This window comes from Colobus angolensis, unplaced genomic scaffold (genome assembly GCF_000951035.1).
Source record: "Colobus angolensis palliatus isolate OR3802 unplaced genomic scaffold, Cang.pa_1.0 Scaffold639, whole genome shotgun sequence".
NCBI classification, from domain to species: Eukaryota; Metazoa; Chordata; class Mammalia; order Primates; family Cercopithecidae; genus Colobus; species Colobus angolensis.
This window is the reverse complement of record NW_012120032.1, coordinates 527816-555697: the sequence shown is the minus strand read 5'-3', so window position 1 is coordinate 555697 and position 27882 is coordinate 527816. Positions and strand designations below refer to the sequence as shown.

Here is a 27882-nt window from a genome sequence, read left to right as displayed (position 1 = left end):
AAGGAAGGAAGGAAGGAAGGAAGGAAGGAAGGAAGGAAGGAAGGAAGGAAGGAAGGAAGGAAAGAAGGAAGGAAGGAAAGAAGGAAGCTTTAGAAAAACATAAATTTACAAGAAGAAAAATAAAATAGTAATTGGCTCTATTTGAACAAATTTACATAAGGCTAATATTATATACTTTCAACTTTTATAGTCAATCTATTCACAAAAGATGGAAGACAGTATAGTTTCAGAAGAATACCTGAATATAATAAAAAAAAAAAAGCAAAAACGTTACTACAGATGACAGAGGTTGTGTGTTAGAAGGGAAGAGAGAGGTGAAGGAAGATAGGAGATATAATTTTAAAGAGGAAAGCCAAAAAATAATATCATTAGTTGAAGAAATAAGAAATGCAGGTTTGGATTAAAAATAGGGATATACATGTCTGGGATGTGTATAAATTTCTGGTAAGAGAAAGGCAGGTATTCTCTAAAAACTGGTAAATAAATTAGATTCAACAATAGTAACACATTATTGAGACATTTAAACGTGTCAGAAAAAATATAAAAATACACAGGTTTAAAGAAGTAGTGTGTTCTTTTGAGTGTGAGATTGCGAGTGGGAAGGATGTATGACTAGGATGGTAGTTCTGACTTTGTGCATACTGTATGTAGGTAACAAAGCAAACCTCTACTCTTTTGAGAAGTTAGGATATTTAGTCTGAGAAGTTTGAGTGTGGAGTATGAAGCAACTTTGGCTAAAAATACAGAAGGTTTTCTAATGAATAACACTGGAATAAACCACTTTGTAAAAAAGTGAATTAATAAGATATTTAAGGAAAATTTCATGCATATAAGAGACATTATATTTGAGGTTCTATGGTCTAACATGCCTTTAGTAGAAGAATTTTCAAAGAAATGCTACTAGATGACAAACTCAAGTTATTTTTTAAATATGATATTTTAACTGAGTTTTTGCAATAAGAAATCTCATAGTTATCCTTTACTTTCTCCATATTTATCTTATGTTAAAATAATTCAGCTTTTAGAAATAAAGCAACAAATTTAACTTAAGGCAAAATAAGGCCTCATATTACATTTTCATGGAAGATAATTTTGATGAAAACCTCTCAGATAAATCAAAGGAAAAAGAAGCTAGAAGTACATAAACAAATTATAAAGTAGAAATTGGTCCTGTGAGGAGAGATTTATTTGGTTTAATTTTCTTTGGGTAATATAAAATATGTAATCTATTTTATGAAGTTTTTTTGTCATTTTTCATATTCAGTTTGAATTCACACCTGAAAGAACCAGATGAATGTTACTATTTCTTTTGAGCCTGAAATTTCTTTCCAACACTCCTCACAGAACTGAAACATTAATACTAAGCAGTACTGTCTATGCCTGAAGGAGCAGCCATCACGGAGCTAGGTGACACATCACTGCTCCCTGATGTCTGGCAATGTCCAAAATGCAAGCCAGCCCTCTGGAAGTGTTGGTGCTGGCACCTGTCAGCCCACTTCACTCTTCACAACAATTGTTGGAATTGGAACAGCCTTCCTCATATTGAGCCCAATTCTAGACCACATAAATAAAGTATATGGCTTTTCCTTAAAATATTATGTCTTTTCTTGTAGGGTGAATATTTTTTGTACCTTAAACTTACTGTATAGTTGGCTTCCAGATCTAAGTCACCAACAAAAAAGTCCTGACTGTATTATACTATGTTGTATGATGTTGTTTATATTATATTATATTATATTATATTATATTTATCATATTATATGTAAAGTAAAATGCATCCCCTCTCAGTATTCACCCAACCATCCTAATGGCACATCTTTAAGTGGCACAAACTTTCACTGTTTAATTATTTAGGATGATCCCAGGTTTGTTATTAATGGTTTTTAGGCTGCTGTTCTTTATCACTTTCAAGAGGTGAGCCTTCCAGTTTTATCTTTGACTTTTACCTATATGGTCTTATACCTCAGTCATTAAGTATTAGTGATCAAGACATGTTTTTAAAGTCTATGCTTTTCCCCATTCTTCTTATTTTGCCAGGGATTTCAACGTCTATCACCCAAGCTCTATTTCTCAAGATGTGACAAACACCTAACTACCCTCCTACAAGACTCAGGTAAAACATTTCCTGTGAGAACATGTTTTCTGACAAACCACAGATAACTACGTACTCCTTTCTACTCCTACTGAAGCCCATGATCATGTCTATGAAGGAATAACTTATTACAAGAGGCTCCTAGATGACTTCCTATTTCCTCTATGCACCAAATCATGCATAATTTCATAATCTCTTCCCATTGCTTTTAGGATAAAATTCTAAAGATTTAACACATTTAGCATGAAATATAAGGCTCTTCATGATGTGATCCCAGACTGCTTCTTTAGATGTATTGATGTTCCACATACATGCATAAGAAATCTCTCTCATGTCACCCCAGCAACCCATCCCATTTCCACATAGTCCATCAAAGAGGCAGTGAATAATTCCTTCAGGTAATTCAGATCTAAGTTTAAATACCTTACCATATTTATTGGTGCATTTATTGACTCCTGTATAAAATGATCTACCCAGTCACTCATATCCCAGTTTTATACCACTTAGCATTTATTTCTGTCAAGAACAGTAATGCTTGTTTGCATTTTTCTCTTCCATTAAAAAGCAAGTGGAATGACACTAGGGATGTTGTCTCATTTTCTGCTGAATTCCTAACACTTAAAATGTTGGTTATTTTTTTTTAAGTGAGGAATGAATGAATGCTGGCTTCCTGAAAAATGAAAAGTTTCTTTTCAAGTTACCTAGGAAACACTGTATTAGCATCTTGCATTCCCCCCTTTTCACATCAAGTATCTGAAAGTTGAAACAGGCTGCATTATTACCTCTCCCAAAGTGCCCAATATTTTAGGATTCAATAAATGAAAAATTTTTAAAAAATTCATTATAATTTGAAAAGAAGAAATGAAATTTTAATTGTCATAAATTAGTAAGAAAATAAATTCATGATGTATTGAGTGAATTCAGTTTTACAGAGAAACTGTTCCGTGGTTCTTATTGTTTTTCCTTTGGAATACTGTAAACTTCAAGGAAGGACAGACTGACATCTGCATTTCTGCCCTGGGAGCCTCTGACCCAGCCCATACTTCCTGATGCTACAAGATCTCCTTCATCACATCTACCTCTAAATCCACTTCTTTTGTATTTCTTTTTTTACTCTCAGTTTGGTGAAGGAAACTAATCTGATAATCCTGTCTGAGAAAAAAAATATATATATATTGATATCTTATAATGGCTTAATTCATCTTTTACAAAGGTTTGTATGTTTAAACCCAACAGCCAGTAGCCCAAAGGAATGATGAAATAATTTAATCTTTTGATTGTAATTCCCAGTAGGGAAGGTGTTATCTTTCTTTCAGCTCCTTGAGTGAAACTACATAAAAAGATGTTCTGCATAAAGGTGATCTAGATTACCAAAGAGGGGCATTTTCTTTTAATATTGTTAGTTTATTAACAAAATATTTTTCATGGTAAAAATAGTAATAGTAGTAATAATAATAATAATTATGAGAATTAAAATTTATTGAGAATTTGCCATGTACCAAACATTATGCCAAATGCTTTTAAAACAGTGTCTCATTTCACCATCATAAATGTACTATAGAAAATCACTTTTATCCCAAATTTACAGGTAGAAAATGAGGCTTCAATAGGTTAAGTAGCATGGTCAAAGTCTCACTGCTGGTCAGTGGCAGGGTTGGGATTTACATTATGATCTGTATAATTCCCAAAATCATGATTTTCTATAGCCTCTCAAGAAAACCCACACAGTTTTAAAATTGGGTTATGTCTTATCTGTCATTAAACCCTAGGCATGAATCCCTTACTAATAACCTTGAGTGGTGACAAAGCCTTTTCTTTCTGAAAATGAGAAACTAAATGACATCATAAAGTAGCAACTTACTTTTTTATCCAGCTCTAATCGTTACCACATCATTTTTCTTAATGGATCAAAATCTACCAACTATATAATTTGTACTATTTAATCCCATTCTTGATCTTAAACAATTAAGCTAGGAAAAAATGAAAAAAGTACCCTAAAAAAGCTTCTAATTTCATATTTTAAAGATGTATGGAAATATTTTAATAGATAGAAAAAACTAGATAAATCTTAAAACCATCTTTATACATCTTTAAAGTCACTATACCTTTTTAAAATTAAGGATCTTAACGTATCAATTTTTCAAACTTTCAAATTTATTGCCCAATATGCTCTAAAATCTACATGTGAAAAATTATTTTAAAAACTTGACAAGAGAAAAAAGACATGATGTGAGAATTCTTTAGATAAAAGACCACTTCAGTTACATTAGCAAATATTTTGATTTAACTTGTCTGCTAAAGTGTAGCATCCACATCCTTGTATTTCTATCTCTTTATTTTGATTTAATTTGAGATATGTTATGACATAAAATAGATCTACTGAGTTTCAGGAAGTATTTTTATCGTTTGGGGTTTATTTATTGTTTTAATTTTAAGAGCTAATGAGAAAATTAAGACATGCCATTGAAAACAATACAAGCTAACTGCTTTTAAAATGCTGAAAATGGCCATTAGAAAATATATTTATTCAAATACCACTATATTCTTTTTTAAAAACGTCATCAAGTTTTACTTGTTTAAAAATCAGAGAGCTGCTTACATGTTTCATTCTAAACCATTGGTTTAGCTATTGAACTAACTTTGGTTACTATTACTTTTTTACACTTATAATCTTAACAGCTTTGTTCCTTTCCTTATTTTTCTAAAAGAATGAATCCAATATTATAGTAATTTATTGTTTAGAAAAAAATGAATATAGAGATTTCTTAATTTTTTTTATTTAAGGCATCTGCTGGTAGAGCTGTCATTGTTCTTAATTCATTGAAAATGGTCAATGGGAAGGCCAATTTAGTTGCTTTGACTTGAAAATACAAACTATTTTCCCTAAATATTACTTTCTAGCATTTTTACAAGTCCAATAATGTGTTCATATATGAATCATAAAGCATACATTTTTAGATTGCAAAATTATACTAACATGAGACAAGGTACTTTAGATTTGGATTGTGAAAATATCAGTTTTAAATTTATAGTAATACTTGCTTCAGTTTCTGTATACATTGTCAAGTTTATTGCAGGAAATGAGGAGGAGTTAATTTTGTATTTCATTCATTATTCAAATAATTATTAAGATGTTTATAAACTCATCACAAGCGTTGCTCATTTTTACTGGCTTTCAATCCATGTTTAAAATCCTATTGTAAAACTGCAACACATGAGGTTTGATAGAGAATATAAGTTGAGAGGAATTTGAAAGATTTCACAAAACCCACAGAAATATTCTCTTGGAAATTTTTTTTTTTTTTTATGTTAACTATACAATGCTCTTTAGTGATATACTGCTGCTGGCAAAAATTATATATATATAATTTTTATATTTCTCATTGCAACTCTAAATAAATACATATATTATTCAAGTTTTCTATACAAATTTAGTGTTTAGTTAGTATCACATGAATCTCTCTAAAGTTACATGAAATCAGAGTAAATTATTATAATCACCTGCATTTTAATATTCAACTTGCTTTTTGTATCAGTGGTTAATATGGTAAAGTTTTAATATATTTCATCTTTATTTCCTAAAATAATATTAAAGGGATGGTAATATGAAAAGAACCACAATAGTTATTTAGGATCGTAAAGTAAGATATTTTTCAATATGCAGAAGGCAAAGAAAAACACCAAGTATGTAAAAAGATGATAATACAGTTATATAATTTAAGGAAAATACAATATCGAAATCTCATAGGTGTTCTGTTTCAAATAATTAACGGAAATTCGGAGGAGCAAAGCAACGTAACTACCATAGTAAATACATACATATACAAAAATAGACTAAATATAAAATATATCTTATTTTTTATATTTACTAATACAAATTGTTTTAAAATAACATTATAGATTTATGCTTCATACCTTCTCATTGAAACATTTTCCAATAAAATTGTTGATGCTTCCAACAATTCCTGTCATAGCAATTTGACATTTAAAATCAAGAACTATCTAAAGCTACTAAATCTTTGCCACTAGCCTTAATGAAGCAATATTCTTCTATTCCCATGAGTTATTCAAGTTTATAAAATGTTGAAATCAGATGACAAAATATTGTATTTTCATATGGACTATGTATTCTTATATAAGCCATTACGAATCAAAAGAAAACTGGAAGTAAAAATGAAACTTCATTTAGTTGTTTTATTTTCTTTAAATTGATTACCAGAAGCAGAATTTCTTTATTTTTAATTAAATTAAGCAATGTAAATTAAGTATACTGTCACAAAGTAATTTATCTTAACTAGTAAGTAAAATCTCCATAGTTAAAAACAATAGCAGTTTCTTCTATGGTTATATATTGCCCCTTTGTTTTAGTTATCTATGGGTGGCAAAAGAGTGGTAGATAGCACTGTTTAATGCATCCTTATAAAAAGCAAATACGTATTATGTTGTATTGGGGACCACAAATGAGCTTGGTTTTATTTCATGTTTTGTGTGCATAACTTCCATAATCTTATATTCCTTTAATTATTTTTGTGCATTTTGGTTACTTATTGATTAAACATATTCTACATTAATTTTATTTTATTTTGTTTGATTTTGATATATTTACTATTGCTTTTAGTTGAATTTAATAGTAGATTTTATTGCTAAACATGTGATTTAAATCCAGGAGTAATTAGAGCATATTTCATATGTGCCACTTTTTAAAGTGTAAATTCTAGAGGGAAATTATAACAGTAATTGGTAATTGTACTATTTAGAATATTATAATTTTGTATTAGCAGGTAAAGCAATGAGGATATAGATGCTTTGACAACTAATCCGCAGAGAAATACGAGTTTTTTTTTCTTCTGCTTGTGCAAAGCAAATTAGAGAAACAATCAATATTTCTTTTCCAGAAGCATTTGCTCTCTGCCCCAGATTTATGTTGGAATGTTTATTTGGTTTGTATCATTCTCAAGAGATGTGGCTTAATAGAATTACTTGGATAACAGTCTTAGAAACCTAATGACAATTGTTTGATTTTCCCAAATAACCACTTCCTAACGATTATTATTGAATCTTGCAGTGTTAAAATGACATGTTCGGTTTTAGATGAGCATTTACAAATTATTTCAGCTATTCTGCTACTTGCTATAAAATAAATGTCATTTTTTTTGACCTATGTTAGATGTTAAGAATCAGTCAATTGTTTTAATATAAATGTTGCATTGTTCACCTATGCTTCACACAGGGATGAACAACAATTTGAAGCTACTAGATCAATTCTATGCATGTTATTTGCAGTAAGTAGACATTAAAGTACAGACCTTTTTTTTTTTTTTAGATTGGATTGTCTCTTGATATAAATTAATTCATAGTAACTACTAATACTGAGGATTGTCCTCCATGTAAACATGTATTGATACTTTTCCAGATTTTTCCACATTAAGTTCTCATTAATCATTGTATATTCCAGCAGCATATCAAAAAATTAATAATTTATTTAGAACTTAGTAGAGCTACACTATGTAGAGTGAAAAACAAAACAACACCTTACCCCAATTCACAAATAAGTGTACAATATTATATTGGCACATTTCTAATTTTGCAATAAAAAAGGATTACAGTTCAATTCTGACTTGACTACTTTGTTCTGTGCATGAGCAAATCCAAAGATCTCTATAGCTTATTATCCGTAAAGTGGGTAAAAGAGATGTAGCATTAAAACAATAAAAATAGTGCCTGAGGCTGGGCACAGTGGCTCACCCCTGTAATCCCTGCACCTTGGGAGGCTGAGGCAGGTGGATTGCTTAAGCCCAGGAGTTTGAGACCAGCCTGGGCAACATGGCAAAGCCCTATCTCTACAAAAAATAAAAAAATTAGCCTGGTCTGCTGGTGCAGCCTGTCTCAGCTACCCGAGAGGCTGAAGAGGGAGGATCACTTGAGCCCAGGAGGTCGAGGCTACAAAGAGCGGTGATCATGCCACTGCACTCTTGCCTGGGCAACAGACTGAGAGACCCTGTCTCCAAAAAGAAAAAAATAGTAATAATACTTGACACAGGGCTACCTATACAGTCATTTTTTATTTTATTACTGTTACATTCTTCATGTCAAAATGGCGTGGTTAACATTGCATGGGCTTTGAAGTTAAAAAGACCATCTTGACTCTGCTAACTATGTAACCGTGAGCAAATTATATTACTGAACTGAGCTTGCCTATTATTTAGCATAAGAATAATATTTTATTTTACATAATATTGTTGGAGATTACGTGAGATAAAATAAATATATTTTTATATTAAGAAGTCAACAAATATTTGTTTTATTTTTTACCCCATCACTCAACTGAAGAAAAAAATGAGATCTAATGTACAGCTTGGTGATTGTAGTTAATAATGTAGTGTACACTTAAAATTTGCTAAGAGGGTAGATCAGCAGTATTCTCATCACACACACACACACAGTAATTATGTAAGGTGATTTATATGTTAATTAGCTTGATTGTGTTGTTCATTTCACAATGTATACCTATATCAAAACATCACAGTGTACACCATTAATGTGTACAATTTTGTTTATCGATTATACCTCAGTAAAGGTGAAAAAAGAAAAAAATGAATTAAAATAAAGGATTATAAGCACTTAAATCTACTAAGCTTTTTAATAAAATGGTAACATTTTTATTCCAGAAAAGGTAGATGAAATTATTGAAGAGTAAATAACTAGTTTAGATTCTAAATACATGTGGATCATATTTTATGTCACAAAAGGGAAATTTTGTGTTTGTAAAACAAATGTATCTAATCACTCATAAAATCAAGAAAACCACTTGAGCTTTTATATTTGTCAAAGTGTGCATTGTACCATTTTCTATTTCATACAAAAAAATGTGAACAATCAAAAATGAAAGCAGTTAATAAATAACTAAAGGCAAAATATTTTAACTAACAAAAGTCACTTTAAAGGAGTCTTACTCCACTCTTTAAGCAATAATAACAAAAATAAGACACTAAGCTAGTTAAGAAGGATGATTCAGACAATTGGCAATTTGTATTTTGAAGTCAGGAAGCCTTTTATATGACTACTTCAAATAGCAGAACACTGGTCAGATGGCTCATCCACCCTTTCTAAAACTTTTTGCTCAAATGACTAGAACCATATCTTTATAATTATGTATGTACTCAAGATAATAGCCATGTAAGCACGAATGCAAAAAAAAAAAAAAAAAAACTGCAAAATATGCTTTTACCATTATCTTATTATCCTATTTTTCATTTATCTGTCTTTTTACTTTATTTCCCAGGAAGTGCCCTCATTTATCCCCCAGCACTATATTGCAGTCCTGTGATAAGCCATATTGGAGCTGAAGCAAAAGGAAAAATCAGTAACATTTATCTTGTGTTTGTTTTAAAATTTATTTTGTTAACTTTGAATTTTTTAATTTTTTATTTTCATTGCATTATATTAAAATAGTATTTATTTGGATTGCTGAGTTGATTGACGCATACTCAAACTTTCACTCAAAGTGAGTGCCTCACTTGCTTCAGTCTAGTCACCACCCTGCTAACTATTGTTTGGTTTGTACACTTTCTTAAAGCTGGGTAAACCTGGTGTTGTTTGAAAACTTGTGATTTATGAGTTTGCTTGTTAATGCAAACCAAGAACATGACATTTACTGTAGTGGAATTGAAATTATATAAATCAAATTTGTTTAAGTGGAAACAAATTGGAGAAAATTGAGACAAAAAGAAAATAAAATTTCAAAACTAAAACTCTGGTTAATATATTTAAAGATACAAAATGATATTGTTACCAAGAAGGAAATTCCACCTACAAAAAAATTGAATATGCAGAGAACTGACAGGAGTTCTTGGTTTTCAGTGAATCTGTTTGTTTTCTCCACCCTACTCCATCTTTTATAACCTGCACAAAAGGTACCTTTGCTGCAAATTCTTGAGACTTTGAGGAATTCCATAGCATGGGATCAATGATACTATTTCTTATCTTTCCTCACTGACAGCTTAAGGTTTACTTTTTTTCAACCGTTTATTGTTTACCTCTAGTCCAGAAATTTCCCAGCTAGCAAAATGCTGTTGCATTGTTCTTGACCTCCAACTACCCATTTTGACAGTTTGTGTCTTGAAATGAAAACAAAATACTCTCCAGGGTCATTTTATTGGAGTTCAAGGATGGAAAGTAGATGTAAGTGTTCAATGTGTCACGTTTACCTTAAATTTAACTTTTTAAATGTTTAATGTATCGATAAGATCCTATGACTTTTTCAGTCAAAGAAATACAACGAAATGTAATGAGTCAAAATTGCTACAGTGAGATTCAAGATATTCAAGATATATAAATGAATTCATTTTATTCATTTTTAACAGAAGTTTAAAAGCATCTACTATGTGCCAAGTTCTAATTATACTCTTTATTGAACATACAATCTTTTGCAGAAAATAGACATATAAACTGCATATAAACTGGCATTTTCTATAGGTTAATATTTTTATGTTGGAGAAAAATTTAAAGTTGCTACAGTTAAAAGTAGGGGAGTTTGAGTATGGCTCTGTAGTTCGGAGAAGTCTTTCAGAAAAGACTAATACCTAATACCTAAGCTGACTCATTACAGAAATAGGAACTAAGTGGTAAAAGAGGGATGGAGAATGTAAAGATACTATTTCAGCTAAATATAATGGCAATTCATGTGAAATTCTGTGCGAGTGAGAGAACGACAATGAGAGAAGCCTCAAAGTGTTCATTTAGCATATTTAAGGCTCAGAATAAAAGTCAAGAAGAAATAAAAATTGTGATACTTCCTTGAAAGAATAAGTCGCCTATTCCTAACTTTATAAAGTTAAAAATATCTTTACTGAATAGCACTACAAATTGACAATAGAAGGGTAAACAAGATTTAAATGGAGGAATTTACTACTTGACTTCCAAACAGTATGACAAATCTATAAATTGTAGGTTTATTGAAGAAGAGTATAATATGTAATACACACTACTAGTATATATTAGTATAGTATTATTAGCAAAGTATACTAATATTTATTTACTATTAGTATAGTATATATTATATATTGTATTCTTAAATATTAGTATAGTATATATACTAATGTTAGTATATATAATATGCACTCTACAAATATTAGCATAGTATATATTATACTCTTCTTAAATATATGTATAATATTAGTATATATTAAGTTTGTATAATATATTATATTATACAATTATTGTATCATATATTATATATTAATATATAAGTATTATATATTAGTATAGTACATATTATGTATTATACTCTCCTCAAATAACTATATAGTATATATTATATACATTACATATAATATATACTATACTAATATATGCTATACTATACACTATACAAATATATATTATATACTATACTACTCTTCTTATAGGTTTTTAAAAATATTTTTATTGATAATATATGTACTCAATATGCAAGAAACCTAAAATTATGCAACTCATGAAATAAACATGAAAAACCAATGCCAAAAATACTCTGTTTTATCTTCTGTGGACCTGATATTAAGATATAATATTGTGTTAGAAAAAACACTGGGGGCATGAGTCAATTCTTGACTTTTCATTAAGATACTCAGGTTAGGATTTTGTCAAAGCTTTTTAATAAAGTCATATGACTTTCTATACCAGTGGGCATATTTCAGTTCCTTAAATGTATTATTATGGAAAAAACAATCAACCAAAGGAATTCGCAGCAAGTAGAATTGTTTTAAACGTCTTGGTTTTCAGAAAGTAAAAGTATATTTCCACCTAGGTGCTAAGTGTTTTGCTTCTGTGATTTATTTATAAAATCAAACAAAACAAAATGGCTAAGAGTTCATATTTTTGAAGGTATTAACAGTGTTTTAATTGCCACCTTCCTGGTGCACTGCTAAGAATAGAATTTGAACATAATTGTTTTCTTCCAAGAAATTGTCATGGGTATTTCATTATCTATGTGTTCATGATTAACCCTTCATTGGTCCCATTTAAACAATTAATAGAATAGAGATTTTGACACGTACTTTTAAAATAACTAAATGGTACAAGAATCATACTGTAAGGCATTCAAAATAGTTGTATCTACATTGGGAGTACACATGCAAGGACATGGACAAACAGTTGTATTTTCTTCTGTCTATGTAACCATAGAAGTAAGTCTATTCTCTCTAAAGGATATTTTGGTATTAGTTTTAGCATGAATTGTATTTACTCAAGCTATTCTCTTCTCACTTTTCCATTATACAAGTAAACAGTCATTTACTCTTGAAAATATCCTATTCATAGAACAGTGCCACTCAAATTGAAATCATACCTTTTTTTCCAAGCTAGAAGAAAACACAAAGAAAGATTTCATTTCCCATTGTGAATATGAGCATTTTTATAGCTGAGAAAAATAATGGAGATGAGGCACTTGGTTAAGGATATTATGATGATGATCATTTATCTTTTTCCATCATCATTATATTTTTAATACTTCCAGTTACTTAAGTTGTAGATATATTCACAGAACCTTATTCATGAGTATCAGTAGTTTGTTCAGCAAAGAACCTTGATATTCTAGACCTTAACAATATTTGTATTTTGGGACAGTCAGATTTTCACATAATTTTTTCATGTATAAAGTGGCCCATTGAACACCAATGTGCTTATTAGCTGTAAATTCCTATCCATGGATTTTAATTATTTACTCAAGTCTTAAACTCTCTCCTTTAAATGTGTATCATTTTTTTATCTTGTAAAACTGAACATTCTATCCAACAGCAACAGAATACACATTCTTCTCAAGCACACAAAGAACATTCCCCATGATAGATCAAATGCTAGGTCACAAAGAAAGGCTTAAAAAAATTAAGAAGATTGAAAATATTTCAAGTGTCTATTCCAACCACAATAAAATGAAACTAGAAATCAATAACAGAAAGAAAATGGTAAAACTCATATACATGGAAATTAAATAACACATTATTGAACAACCACTGGGTCAAATAAGAAATCAAAAAGGAAAAAAAAAATTCTGAGACAAATGACAACGAAAATATAGCATACCAAATCTTATGGGATGCAGTAAAGTAGTACTCAGGAGGAAGTTTTTAGTGATAAAGATCTACATTAAGAAAAAAAGAAAGATCTCAAATAAACAGTCTAATATTACATGTCAAGAAACTTAAAAAGGACATACTAAGCCCAAATTTGGCAGAAGGAAAGAAATAATAAATATTAGGACATCATAAAAAATAAAAATAAAATAAAAAATAAAAATAAAAAATCATAAAAAATAAAATAAAATAAAATAGAAAAACAATAGAAAAAACTTGAAACTAAGAGTTACTAGTTTAGAAAAGTTGACAAAACTCACAAACCATTACCTTAACTAAGAAAAAAGAGAGAAGACTCAAGTAAATAAAGTCAGAAATGAAAAATGAGGTATTATAACTGATGACAATTTTTTTAAATAATCATAAGGAACTATTATGAATATCTATGTGCCAATAAGTTGGACAACAAAGAATGGATGAATTCCTAGAAACCTACAACCTACCAAGATGGAATCAGAAAGAATGAGGAAGCCTGAACAGATGGATAACAAATAAGGAGACTTAATCTTTAATTAAAAGTCTCCCAACAATAACAACAACAACAAAAGCCTGGGACTAGATGGCTTCACAAGTTAATTCTTCTAAAAATGTAGAGAAAAATTAATAACAATAATTCTTCATCTCTTTCAAGAAATAGAAAGAGGAAAGACTTCCTAAATGATTTTACGAAGCCAGCATCAGCCTGATACCAGGGCTATAAAAAGACTCTTAAAGAAAAATATAGGGCGGTATACCCAATTAAATGAATGCAAAAATTCAATTCAATATACAGATGAAACAGAGGCAAAATTTCAATTCACATTTCTGATGAATTGGATGCCAAAATCCTAAGCAACATATTAGCAAGCTGAATTTAAGAGCATATTAAAAGGATCACATCCCGAGCTTAAGGGGGCTTTATATCTGGGACACAAGGATGGTTCAACATAAGAAAATCAATTAACTTTATCACACAAAGAAAAGGAAAGTTAAAATCAGATGATCACCTCAATAGCTAACAAGATAGCATCTGATAATATTCAACACCCTTTCATGCTAAAAACTCTCAACAAATTAGGCATAAAAGATATTTACCTCCGAAAGTAAAGGTTGTATGTGAAAAGCACACAATTACCGTTGTACTCAGTGGTAGAAGGCAGAAACAAATTTTCTAGTATTTGTAACTAGGTAAGGATGCTTAGTCTCACCACTTCTATTTATGGTAGTACTAGAAGTCCTACACAGAGCCAATTAGAAAAGATGAAGAAATAAGAAACAGCAAGATTGTAAGGAAACCATAAAATTTATTTTTGTAGATGACAATTATTTGCAGAAAACATCCAAACATGTTAAAATTAATAAACAAATTCAGTAAAACTGAATTAATATTGCTTCATTATTAATAAACAAATTCAGTAAAGCTATTATTTGTCTATAGCCATGAAATTAAATTAAAACATTTTTAAAGTTTTTAAACATCAAAAATTAATTTCATGGCTATAGACAAATATCAAACCACCCAAAAGTAAATCAAGAAAATAATCACATTTATTACAGCAACAAAAAGAGTAAAACACTTAGGAATACCTTTAACCATGGAGGTGAAAGACTTAACCATTGAAAACTGTCAAACATTGGTGAAGGAAGCAGCTGATTACACAAATAAATGGAATGGTATCTCATGTTCTTGGATGGAAATAATTAATAGTGTGAAAATGCCCATAGTACCTAAAATAATCTGTAGATCCAATGTAATCCCTATCAAGACTTCTGTGATAATTTTAATTGAAATATGAAAATAATTTTAAAATGTGTATGGAACCACAAATATACCAAATAGCCAAGGCCATTTTGAGCAAGAACAATGTTGGAAGCATCAAAATTTCTGATTTCAAAACATTACTAAACTAAATTATTTAAAACAACATAGCACTGGCATAAAAACAGACATACAGACAAACAGAATAAAATAGACAGCTTAAAAATAAACGCATGCATGTATAGTCAATCATTTGGCAACAATGCCGAGAATACATAATGGGGAAAAAAATAGTCTTTTCAACAAATAATTCTGGGAAAATTGGATATCCACATTAAAAGAAATAAAATAGACTGTCATTTTATAAAATCCATAGAAGCCAACTCCAAATGAATTAAAGACTTAAATGTAAAAGCTAGAACTGTAAACCTCCTAAAAGAAAACATAGGGAAAAGCTTCTTGACATTAGGCCTGGCAGTGATTTCATGGATAAAACCTCCACAATCACAGGTAACACAAACAAAAATAGAAAAAAATGAGATTACATCAAAATTTGTGAGATTCACATTATGAAGACTACAAATTGCTTCAATGAGAAATAATATAAGACAAATTAAAGAAGAGGCATATCATCTTCACAAATGAGAAGACTTGATGTTTCTCAACATCTTATCTTTGATTTGTTAGCTTTAATGCAATTTTAATCAAAATGTTATAAGAACTTAAAGAAACTCATAAGCTAACTTTAAAATAAAATAGAAAGGGCCAGGCATAGTGGCTCACACCTGTAATCTCAGCAGTTTGGGAAGCCAAGGTGGGCATATCATGAGGTCAGGAGTTCAAGACCTAGCCTGGCCAACATGGTGAAACTCCATCTCTACTAAAAATATAAAAATTAGCTGAGGGTGGTTGTGGGTGCCTGTAATCTCAGCTGCTTGGGAGGCTGAGGCAGGAGAATCACTTGAACCCAGGAGGCAGAGATTGCAGTGAGCTGAGATCATGCCATTGCACTCCAGTCTGGGCAACAGAGCAAGACTCCATCTCAATAAATAAATAAATAAATACAGTTAAATTAAATAAAACAAGATCTAGAATAGTAAAAATAATCTTGAAAATGAACACAATTGTTAGAGTTACATAACCTCATTCCAAAACTTGCTCCAAAGCAACAAAAATAATGGGAAAATTTGGCTGGGCTTGGTGGCTCATGCTTGTAATCCCAGCACTTTAGGATTTACTTTCTATGCTTCTAAGATGAGAGATGGTTCAGCGGACATAGTTACATACCAGCACAATCCAAACGCCTTAAGCTAGTATTAATCTTCCACAATCTTGTCCTAATCTACTTTAATATGTAACTTTTATCCATAGCAGCTGTCAAACATAATATTTTCTACCCTTCTACATTTAGTTGACATGGCTGCCAAAATAAGCAACTAATTCTTACTAAACACCTTCTTCATATCTTTCCTGATTGCATTTCCTATGCCGAGAATCCCTCAGTTTTCTTCAAAACTTAGGTTCAAATCAACATCAGCAATGTACTTTTGCTGCTTCCCTCAGCTGAAAATGAAGTCTCATTATTTTTGTTACTATAAACTTTATAATATACTCTCATATTAAGTAATGCTTAATACCTCTTAATGAATATTGACATTTTAAACTTTCACTTTATAGTTAAAGCTCCACTGCATTTTTAAGTGTATATTAAATTTCCCTACTATGTATCATTTCAATGGTGTTAGAGTTAAAAATTTACAATGGTAAATCACCTGCAGATCTCTGCACAGTTTCATACGTAGTTAACCCTCAACAAATACTTGTAAAATAAATGAATGGATGCTTTTAATAATAAGTGGTTGTGTGTTTCTTTAAACTGTTTCAAAAGATATCCACAGAAATTTTCATAATTTATCCTAGATAATACTAGTTATGTATTCCCTGTGATAGGACACAGGAAATGTTACCTCCAAATATAGAATTATTGTAGACTGAGTATTTTAACCTGAAGGAAATTAAGAAAACCATAGAAGCTGAAAAATCTCTCTGACCTTCTCCTGTCCCCTCTTTTGAGGACCCTAATGTTGATATGCACTTACTCATATCTATAGGATAGGAATGTTACACAGAGAGGCCAAAAAGAATCTGAACAAACAGGCCTTGCCAAGTTACTCCCCAGTTTATTGCCACTAGTACATACCATTTTTGTCAAATTATTCTTTTACATAACTGCCCATTCTTCATTCCAACCCATGGATAAAAATACATTTTTCATCATTTCTCTGGGTCTTTATTGCTGAAGCCTCCTATGTCATGTAAAACTCTGGATAAATAAATTTGTTATACTTTTGTTAATCTGTCAAGCAGTGCCAGCCAGAAATCTTGAGACCAATGAGAAAAATATATTGGCATATATATGGAATTTAATATCTAATAAGTTTTTAGTAGCTTTTGTTGTCTACTGAGGTATGATGCTTACTAAATTCTCTATTTACAAAGTCTATCTGTAAATATTTTGTTAAATAAACCTGTGATTATATAACTTTTGGATCTGTGTGATAGTCTTATTTATAAAATTATCTGGTTTTCGGCCGGGCGCGGTGGCTCAAGCCTGTAATCCCAGCACTTTGGGAGGCCGAGACTGGCGGATCACGAGGTCAGGAGATCGAGACTATCCTGGCTAACATGGTGAAACCCCGTCTCTACTAAAAAATACAAAAAACTAGCCGGGCGAGGTGGCGGGCGCCTGTAGTCCCAGCTACTCGGGAGGCTGAGGCAGGAGAATGGCGTGAACCCGGGAGGCGGAGCTTGCAATGAGCTGAGATCCGGCCACTGCACTCCAGCCCCGGCGACACAGCGAGACTCCGTCTCAAAAAAAAAAAAGAAAAAAAGAATTATCTGGTTTTCATTCATTATCTGATTCATTCAGTCAACAAAATATTTTGATTACTTATTATATTCCAGGCACTATGCTAGGCACTGTATATAGCATTTAAGTATTATGGGAGAGATATACAAATAAACAATAAACACATATATTTTTAAATACTTAATAATTATGGCAAGTGTCATGAAGTGGAAGAATTCTATGAGAGATAATGGCTAGATTGAAATGTTAGAAAAGGCCTTTCCAAAGAGATCTTCAAATTACTTCAGTAGAGTCTGAGAAACAGGGAGCTATCATATAGCAATTAATATCCCTATATATGTATATATATATTAGCAGTGGTGAATCCATGTGGGTCTGGGGCAACCTCAGCTCTGGTCTTCTTAGAAGAAAGAATTCGACCTAGGGGCAAAAGGCAGAGTGAGAGGCCAAGGCAAGTTTTAGAGCAGGGGTGAAAGTTCATTAAAAGTTATAGAGAAGGAAGGTAAGCAATGAAAGGAAGTAGAGTACACTTCGAAGAGGACCAAGCAGGCAACTTGAGAGATTCAAGTGCGTCGTCTGAGCTTTGATTTGCCGTTTTGTACACTGGCATGCGTCCAAGTGGTTGCATCCCTTCTCCCTTGATTCTTCCCTTGGGGTGGGTTGTCTGCATGCACAGTGGCTTGCCAGCACTTGGGAGGGGTTGCATGAACAGTGTGTTTACTGAAGTTATATGCATGTACAATTGTGGCATTTTTCCCTTCCAAGTTGAATGTTTAAACTCCACCATTTTGCTCCTTAATGACTTGAGGCATTTTTTCCTTCCCAGTTGAGTATTCCTAGAGGAAGGTCATATACCTGTTAAACTATACCATTCTGCCTCTTAGTGTGCATGCTTGAGCACGTTTACTCAACTTCTGAGATCTTATTGTGAAGCTGCTGATCATCAGTTTCTGGTGTTTCTATCTATTGGGAGACTGCTTTTCCCTGGCATGGGCTGCGACCAATAATTCTTTTAGAGAGACAGTTTAACAACTGCCTGATCATAACCTGATCATCGCCTGGCATTCCTGGTGGTTGGTGGGGAGGGGCCTCTCCTGCCTTGCTCATGTCTGCCTGACTACCTAATGTAACATGTAGAGCAGAGGAAAATTTACGAAAGATAGAGAGAACTATTTACAAGTACCACTACAATCTGAGCAGCAAAATGTTTGTGAAATCTTTTAAATGTCTCTAGCAAATACAACCTAATAGGTTGTATATTTATAATGGTATTTGTAAAGACATAAAAAATAAAAGTGTATGGATTTTTTATGCTGTATAGAAAACAAAATTTTAGGATGGAAAGAGCAGGGCAGAAATATGCCTAAGTATATGTACCTTGCAGATGGTATAATAGTATTTTTTTCATATTTTATGAACTAGTTTTCTTTCTTTGCCTTTTTTTCCTTCAGAGAGATGTTAACCAGAAGATTTTGAAGTTCTAAAATAATTTTATTAAAAATATTGATTTCACCCTCCTGTTTATTAGAAAGCCTTACAAGATTTTAAGGTCACAGTCTTAATTTAAGGATTGGGAGATGTGAAGAATATCTCATTTAATTATGGTGAATTATGCATGAAAGGTCTAATAGGTTCCCTACAGTAATGCCTTAATTATGCTTTAATTCATCAATAAGAAAATTCTTGTTTACGTTGAATGTTCTATATTTAAACAACTGGGACAAAATTAAAAGATTATATCATGTAAATGCAGCACAAAGTCATCATTTGTATCCACTTGAAAAAAGTCTTCTTTGCTACTTCATGAAATGATCGCATTTGTTTTGGATTGCAATACAGAATATAATGAACAATTTTAAATTAAAAAAATAGAAAAAAAATCAGTTTATGTTGCTCATTTACCCACAGTAAAGACTTTTGTCATGGCATGCTAAAAATACTTTAGAAAGATTTTACTGATTGCTTTAATTTAACTGCCACTTTGCCATTTATTGGCTTAATTTTCACAAAATGAAGCATACTTAAAACTCAAGGAAAGATATTAGGTTTTAGTTTTACGCAGTCCATCATGAAAATAATAAAATGAAGAAAGGACTTTTTTTAGTATTTGCCAAGTATTTCTCAAAAAAAAAAAGAAGTCCCAAATCTCTCAAGTCACTCAAGACAATCTAAACACAAAAAAACAAACATATTTTCCTTTTATATTCCTCTCAAATTCAAACCAATATCTATCTCATTTTACAAGGCATGCCATTGTCTTTCAACATATATGAAGTAATCAAGTAAAATTTCCACAGTAAAAAGCCATATCGCAATTGGGAAAAATCTTTATTTTTTAAAGGTTTTTGTTTGTTTGTTGGTTTGGTGAGACTTGCTTCAAAGCAGTTCTGCATTTTTTCAGTATAAATTAATGAGCTTAAGTGAATATCCTTTTGTTTAAATAAATAAAGGAGTCATGAAAGTGCATTCATCAAGATCTAGGTCATTAAATTGAAACATATCTATAACTACTTAATTATCAGAATAAATGACTGTGCTAAAAGAGGACAGGTTGATTAACATTTTTTTTGTTACAAACACTTGCATATTAAGTGATAGTCAAGTTTTTGTGAATCCTTTTGCTATTCAAATGTTTCAAGGGATCATCTAACATATGTTCAAGTTACCAGCAGAAAAAGGCTATATGAATCAAGCATACATCATCCAATAGCATGAGTCTTACGATCCCTGAATGTGACCTGCTCCCAGAGGAAACCAATTTAATGCTCTATCGCACACAGAGTAGTATGTATGAATCACAAAGCCTCCTGATAAATTAATGACAGGTACACCTGAACAGGATTCCTTCTAAGTCACTTATCTGCAGCCAGGCAAGCTTGTTTCACCCTCACTTTCAAAGATAAAGCCACATGGCATGTTTCCTTGGCAGATTTTCACAAAGCAAACAGCCCCCACTGGCATTATTGGGGAAAAACTTCCCCCTTATTATTTCAGGTACTGTGACAGCAAATGGTATAAAGTGAAAACTATCTTCCAGTTGAAAATTAATCATTTACCCATCTCTCTCAATTATCAGGCCTTATGTCTTCTCTAACTTTCACAGGCTCTGTGCCTCTTGCTCTTTTACTTTTATTTTTGACAGTTCTGCTATCCCAGAGTCATAGCCATGGCAGGGTTCAAGAACAAAACATCAGGCTATCAAAGACAATTTATCAGAGGCCAAACAGTGAGAAGAGGTGGCCACCATTAGCAAGTAGCCAAAAGACAGATCGATGACAGAGCAAAGAAAAGTGCACTAAGCTTCATCATTAACTGACAGCTTATTCCATTTGGAAAATCCAAGAGAAAAACTGAGATAATAAATATATGTCCTAAGTATTTAGGCATATTAGTCACAGAGATGTTAAAATTACGTTAAAAAAAGGCATGGAAAATGTTTATTTGTGAGGGATCTTATTTACACACTTTATCAAACATAAATACATTGGAATATCAAAACCTTAGAAAACCATATGCCTTAAACTGAATATCAGCTAACAGCACAAATACATTATCTTCTTCAGAGTTAAGTATCTATTATTCTTTTAAACTAAACAATAAAACAAACATATCAATTCTCACTTTCCATATTCCTTATAAAAATGCAGAAATTGCACTTAATCAAGACTATCTCATTATATATCTTAAAAATGCCATATCATATCACCATGGTAGTTATATAACATAGTAAAATTCAGTAACACAAATCAACAGGACTCACGTTTTAGTTTCTGTAGAGATAGCCTTTCTCACGCAGAATCAGGGCTGTGCTTCCAGGGTGAGTCTGTGTTAAATTAAAATGACAAAAATCTTAGTTTCTCATTCCAGTGTCACTTAGAATGCATGCAAATAAACTCCCAGTTAGTCAAGGGGAAAAAAATTGCATTAAAGAGTACTGATTTGTAAATTCGGTCTTTTCAAATGTAGATGATGTTTACCCCTCTCTCTCCCCCAATATCTTTGCAAAATTTCAGCCCAATGAACTCATTACTGTAAAAACTTAACTAAGGCTGTGGTCAGTTAATGAAATTCAAGTCTGAGATTAAGCTTCATAAACATGCAAAATGGCTGGGCATCTGGAATTGGGAGAGACATGGATGATGCTGGAAAGAAAAAGAAATAAGCCATATAATTTAGAGAATGTACAATATGATCAATTTAGCTAAATAATCTGTTGTCCTATACATGAGGTGGTTCACAATACCCTAAATGTGTAAGAAATAAAAGCAAAATGCTTTGAAAATATTACCAATACCATATCCAATGACACTTTATGGGATGTAAATATAGCTACTAAATTTACCTTCTTTGAAATTACACAGGTTTAATTAGATTGGATTTTTTTCTTTATAGCCACAATAATTTAAACAACATTAAACACCATTCAAAATATGAAAGAACTTCGGTTAGTAGGCAATAAAAATTATTATTTCTGGTCTATCTAGCTACTATGTTATAGTGTTACTTGATTTGCGGTGTACTTCAAAGTCATCAGTAATTTCTTAGAAGTTTTAGCAAATGCAGAACTAAGATGTTCAATTAAAACATTAAACTCTACCTGTGAACCTCCATATTATAATAATGTTATTTTATTTTTTATGAGTTAGAAAAATGTAAAAATCTATTCAGAAAAATTCATTTGAATATTTAAAATTTTAAATCCTATGCATTATTCCCCAGTTTATTTAAATTATATAAATGCATAGTCACAATAGTTTTTCCATTATTACATGTCAAGAGTTTTATACTGTATTATGGAATGTTTTTGAATTTTCTGGTTAACTATCCATTAACTCAACAAATATAGATCTAGACCAGGAGGCCCTTAACATTCCCTCTGCTTGACTGAACTATAGATAGGTTTCTTTCTGACTCTAGGCCCCTAATCTCTTTTTTCTTAGAGCATTTATTTTGCAACACTTGTTATTGTATTATTTTTCTATCTCTTTGAGATGTAAATCTTGTCTCTGCACCTTGCTAGTTTTACAACCCAGTAAAGTCTTTCTTTAGGATCTGGGGATACATCCCTTTGAAATGTAAACATAAAAAAATAATGACCTGATCCCCCAGTCTCTATGGGAGAATATAAGCCTAACTTAGATGAGCAATATTAGCAAACACAGATGGCCTAATAACATTGGCAAATCTCCTCACTAATATCCTCTGGTAGAGTGGTTTCTTGGGGTTGGTTCCAGGAACCTCACAGATAGCAAAATTTGTAGATGCTCAAGTCCCTTAAAAATCATATCTAGATTGAGGAGAGTCAAAATTACCTGGTGACCATCCAAAGGCAAAACTCTTTATCTGAGGAATTCAGAAGTAATTATACTATTATTTAAAGGCCACATCTAGGTTTCTTTGCAAAAAACATATAGTAACTAGAATTTCTATACATCTCTGGATTACATGCCTATCAAAACTCATTGTGCAGCCCTTGCTGACATTAAGGCACCAAAATGTCTACAAATGTAATCATTTATCATGACCTACATGGCTAACATGGTCCAAAATACCCTTAACCTCCCACTTTAAGGTCCATAAATACTTCTAAAGAAAAAGCCGCTGTGGCGTGCTCACTCCTCTCTTGCTGAAGCTTCCCACTGCACTCTTCTGCAGTGTTCTTTCTTTCTAATAAAACCTTCCTTTTGTAAACCTATACTGATGTTGATAAATTCTTACCAACCCTTGAGTCAACCACTTTCCAATGCCTGGACTTTACCACCTCCCTGGCATAGATTGCTTAATACAATGTAAGTGTTATGTAAATAGTTGCTATCCTGTATTGTCTTTTTTTAAATTTGTATTATTTTTATTGTTGTATTGTTACTTTTTTTTGTTTTCCAAGTATTTTTGATTCACAGTTGGTTGAATCCCATGGATGAGGAACCTGCAGCTACAGAGAGACAATTATACTTTCCACTAGTTCATCTAAGCTCTGAACAATTCTACCACCTTGTGTTTCAGTAGAGTTCAGTTCAATATTTCTCCTTCTTTGTAATAAATCTTGAATACGCTACGAATCTTATAAATCTTCCTTACCTGTTTAACTCTAAGTGTAATTTTTCTTTCACATTCTCAGGTGTCTATTATGTGCCAGCAGGCACTCTGGTAATTCACTACTTACAAGTTAGACACTGTATGCCGTGATAATACCTACAATCCAGTGGAAGACTGAGACAAATAATTTGATATTTAAAGGAGAGTGTCTGGGAAAACAGAAGGGAGGTGCCTGATAAAAGAGGAACAGAGAATAAAAACCATAATAGAAGAAATATCATCAAAGCTAGTCACTTCATGGTACTATCCTGGCAATTTGCGGTAGGGAAAACACTCCAGGAGGACACCCAGCACATATGAAAACCTAGAAAGAAGACGAACATTGCAGTATGAAGACAAGAAAAATCAGAATGACTACAGTGTATTCAGTGAAATGGGAGGGGTGTCAGGAAATGAGGCTAAAACAAAATAAGAGAAAGATAGGGAAGGCACTTTTTTAAAAAATATTTTTATACGAGTTCAGTTTTATTTTAATCAATAGATTAATGAGCAAGACAATATAACTTAATATTCACTGTCAAGGGCTTTGGTGTCAGAGTAACAGGTTTTGAAATTTGACTCTCTCTCTCATAAGTTGTGTAGCACTAGGCAAGTTGTCTAACCTCTCTAAACTTCAGCTTTTTCATTTCATACATAAGGATAATACTTGAAGTTTTATGTGGATTAAAGGGAATTGTACCTAAAATATTAATGTAAGTCTTGGTACACAGAAAATGATCGATGATGATGATGATGTGGTGATGATAATAGAAACCAATCAGTGATACTGACAATGAAGTACACATACTATATACCATGTCTTGGGAGTTATGAAGTGTCTGAAGAAAACAGAAATTGTGGGAGTGTTTTTAAAATGGAAATGTACTATCTAATTTACATTTTTGAAATAAAATTCTGATGTTTTTAAAGTTGGGAAGTGGCTGGGCATGGTGGCTCATGTCTGTAATCCTAGCACTTTGAGAGTCCGAGGAAGGTGGATTGCTTGAGCCTAGGAGTTCAAGACCATCCTGGGCAATATGGTGAAACCCTGCCTCCACAAAAATGTAAAAATTAGCCAGTTGTGGTAGTCCCACCTACTTGAGAGGCTAAGGCAGGAGAATCATTTGAGTCTAGGAGACAGTGGAGATTGCAGTGAACTGAGATAGTGCCATTGTGCTCCAGTCTGGGCAACAGGAATGAAATCGTGCCTCAAAAAAAAAAAAAAAAAAAAAACCTTGGGAAGTGAATGCTGTAATTCAGACAAGATACAACAGTGGTGCGGGAACAGGTAGTAGAAGCTAAAACTTTGAGTAAATATTTGCAGATACATTAACTAAAAGTCGATATGTACTGAAATGATGGGTTTATAATAGAATGGCCTAATAATAGGATCAATGTACTTCTGCTTTTTAACTGTTGTCTCCATGTAATTATTAATAGCAGAGCCTTCTACTTATAAAAGTATCTTTGGATGATGAACTATATTGTAGAAGTCTTTTTAGGAATCAGTTCATATGTTTTATAAGAGAGTTGTTTAATCGAGTCAATCAATCGAGTGGATGACATCTTCAAAATATAATATAGCAACAGTCATAAGAGAAAGAGCTTTCAGGACCATGTTATAACCGCCCAATGGATTCACCTTGCCTGCAGCCTAGACAGAGCTGATTTACCAAGACAGGGCAATTGCAATAAAGAAAGAGTAATTCATGCAGAGCCCACTGTGAGGGATACTAGAGTTTTATTATTACTCAAATCAGTCCCCCTGAACATTCAGGGAGCCAAGTTTTTAAGGACAACTTAGTGGGTGGGGGTAAGCCAGCAAACTGGGAGTGCTGATTGGTCAGAGATGAAATCAAAGGGAGTCAAAGCTATCTCTTCATGCTGAGTCAGTTCCTGGGTGGGGGCTACAAGATCACATGGGCCAGTTTAACAATCTGGGTGGTCCCAGCTGATCCATTAAGTGCAAGGTCTGCCAAATATCTCAAGCACTGATCTTGGGAGCAGTTTAGGGAGGGTCAGAATCTTATAGCTGTGTGACTCCTAAGCCATAATTTCTAATCTTCTGGCTAATTTCTTTTTTTTTTTTTTTTTGAGACGGAGTCTCGCTCTGTCGTCCAGGCTGGAGTGCAGTGGCCGGATCTCAGCTCACTGCAAGCTCCGCCTCCCAGATTTTTGCCATTCTCCTGCCTCAGCCTCCCGAGTAGCTGGGACTACAAGCACCCGCCACCATGCCTGGCTAGTTTTTTGTTTTGTTTTGTTTTGTTTTGTTTTAGTAGAGACAGGCTGGCTAATTTCTTAGTCTTACAAAGGCCGTCGAGTTCTGCGGTAAGAAGGAGGTTTATTTTGGGAAAGAGTTGTTATTGTCTTTGTTTTAAATTATAAACTATAAATTCCTCCCAAAGTTAGTTCAGCCTATGCCCAGTAATGAACAAGGACAGCCTGGAGGTTAGTAGAAAGTTGGAGTCGGTTAGGTTAGATCCCCTTCCCTTTGTCAGTCATAATTTTGCAAAGGCAGTTTCAGTGGCTGACACCTTTAATCTCACCACTTTGGGAGGTGCAGGTAGCTGGATCACTTGAGTTCAGGAGTTTGAGACCAGCCTGGCCCACATGGTGAAACCCCATCTCTACAAAAATACAAAAATTAGCCAGGCTTGGTAGCACACACCTGTAGTCCCAGCTACTCAGGAGGCTGAGGCATGAGAATCACTTGAACCCGGGTGGCAGAGGTTGCAGTGAGCTGAGATAGCACCATTGTGCTCCAGGTTGGGTGACAGAGTGAGAGTCCATCTCAAAAAAAAAAGAGAGAGAGAGAAAGAGCTATTTTTTATTTGAGCACATTTATCTGTCAGATGCTGCTTTTTGCTGATAACATGCATTATATAATTTAATGCTGAAAAAAACCCTATTAAGCAGGTGTTATTGTTATCCCTATTGTACAGATGAGAAAATTGGAGCACAAAGAGGTTAAACAATCTGTTCAAGTTACATAGCAAATGAAGGGACATATATCCAAACCAGAGTGTCTGCCTCCAGAGCCTGTGCATTTAACTCCTATGCAAAAAGTGCCAGAATAGAGTGGTTTTAAGATCAGGCAATGCTCATATAGGTCTACTATTATCTAAGAAGATAGTAAAGAATCAGATGAAGAGCTGTGGGCAATAGTAGAATAAACTATTTCAACAAGGTAGAAAGCACAAAGACAATGATATCAGAGTAACTTCAACTAGGATATGATATTTCGGATAGATTTTAAAGAATGAAAAGAATATTTGTCTCCTTAAAAGGTCTACTTCAAATGAAAATGCATAAAGATACATGTTTTTCCTTTATTATTCCAAGCAAATTTGATCACTCAATCTTCTAAATGTCTTTGTATTAAATATATATAAATATATGTTTTCTTACCACAGATCTGAGATCAGCAACATTCTGAGAGACTTCTGTACACTTACATATTTATACAAAAATTTACAATTGAAACTATTTATCTTAGCCTCTCTGATTAATATTCTGTCCTACAGCATATACTCACACACCTACACATGCACACACAAAGACACACAGAGCAAATTTTAGTATCCAAGATACTCTTGCCACAATAGTTTTTCTTTTCCTCAAACATGCCAAACTTTGGCCTTTTTCCCTTCTCTGTTTAATCTTTTTCAAATCTTAGATTGTCAGCTCTTTTCTGATGTTTCTTCTAGGCTACGGTACATAGAACAGCACTTTGGTTTTAATTTTTAAAATCTTCTGGGGACAAAGCCTTTCTCTACATATTGCAGCTTCTCCTCTGCTCTATTTCCTGTAAAGACTCTTGTCCCCATTTGAACACTGAATATATTAATAACTGAGTAGATAAATTTGGTTTAATTCTGAAGTTCTTGTCAACTAATATGTTACAATCTCTAGATTAGCCTTTATAAATAACAGAAGCGTTCATTTTGCTTCATGTGCTTTTATCCCTTTTTTTTTTTTTTTTTTTTTTTTTTTTTTT

The 27882-nt window shown here is 32.5% G+C and overlaps 1 protein-coding gene across 2 annotated transcripts in view; it reads right to left on the bottom strand.

The window, feature by feature from the left end:
* Positions 1-27882, bottom strand: part of MGAT4C (MGAT4 family, member C) — an 883869-nt gene that overhangs the window by 360250 nt on the left and 495737 nt on the right. Inside the window, exon 3 of one of the 2 annotated variants that reach the window (XM_011963952.1) lies at positions 21571-21633. The gene's annotated coding sequence lies outside the window, so the exon portion shown is untranslated. Of the gene's footprint in view, positions 1-21570; positions 21651-27882 lie in introns of those variants that run through there. The other variant, XM_011963955.1, reaches the window with a different exon arrangement.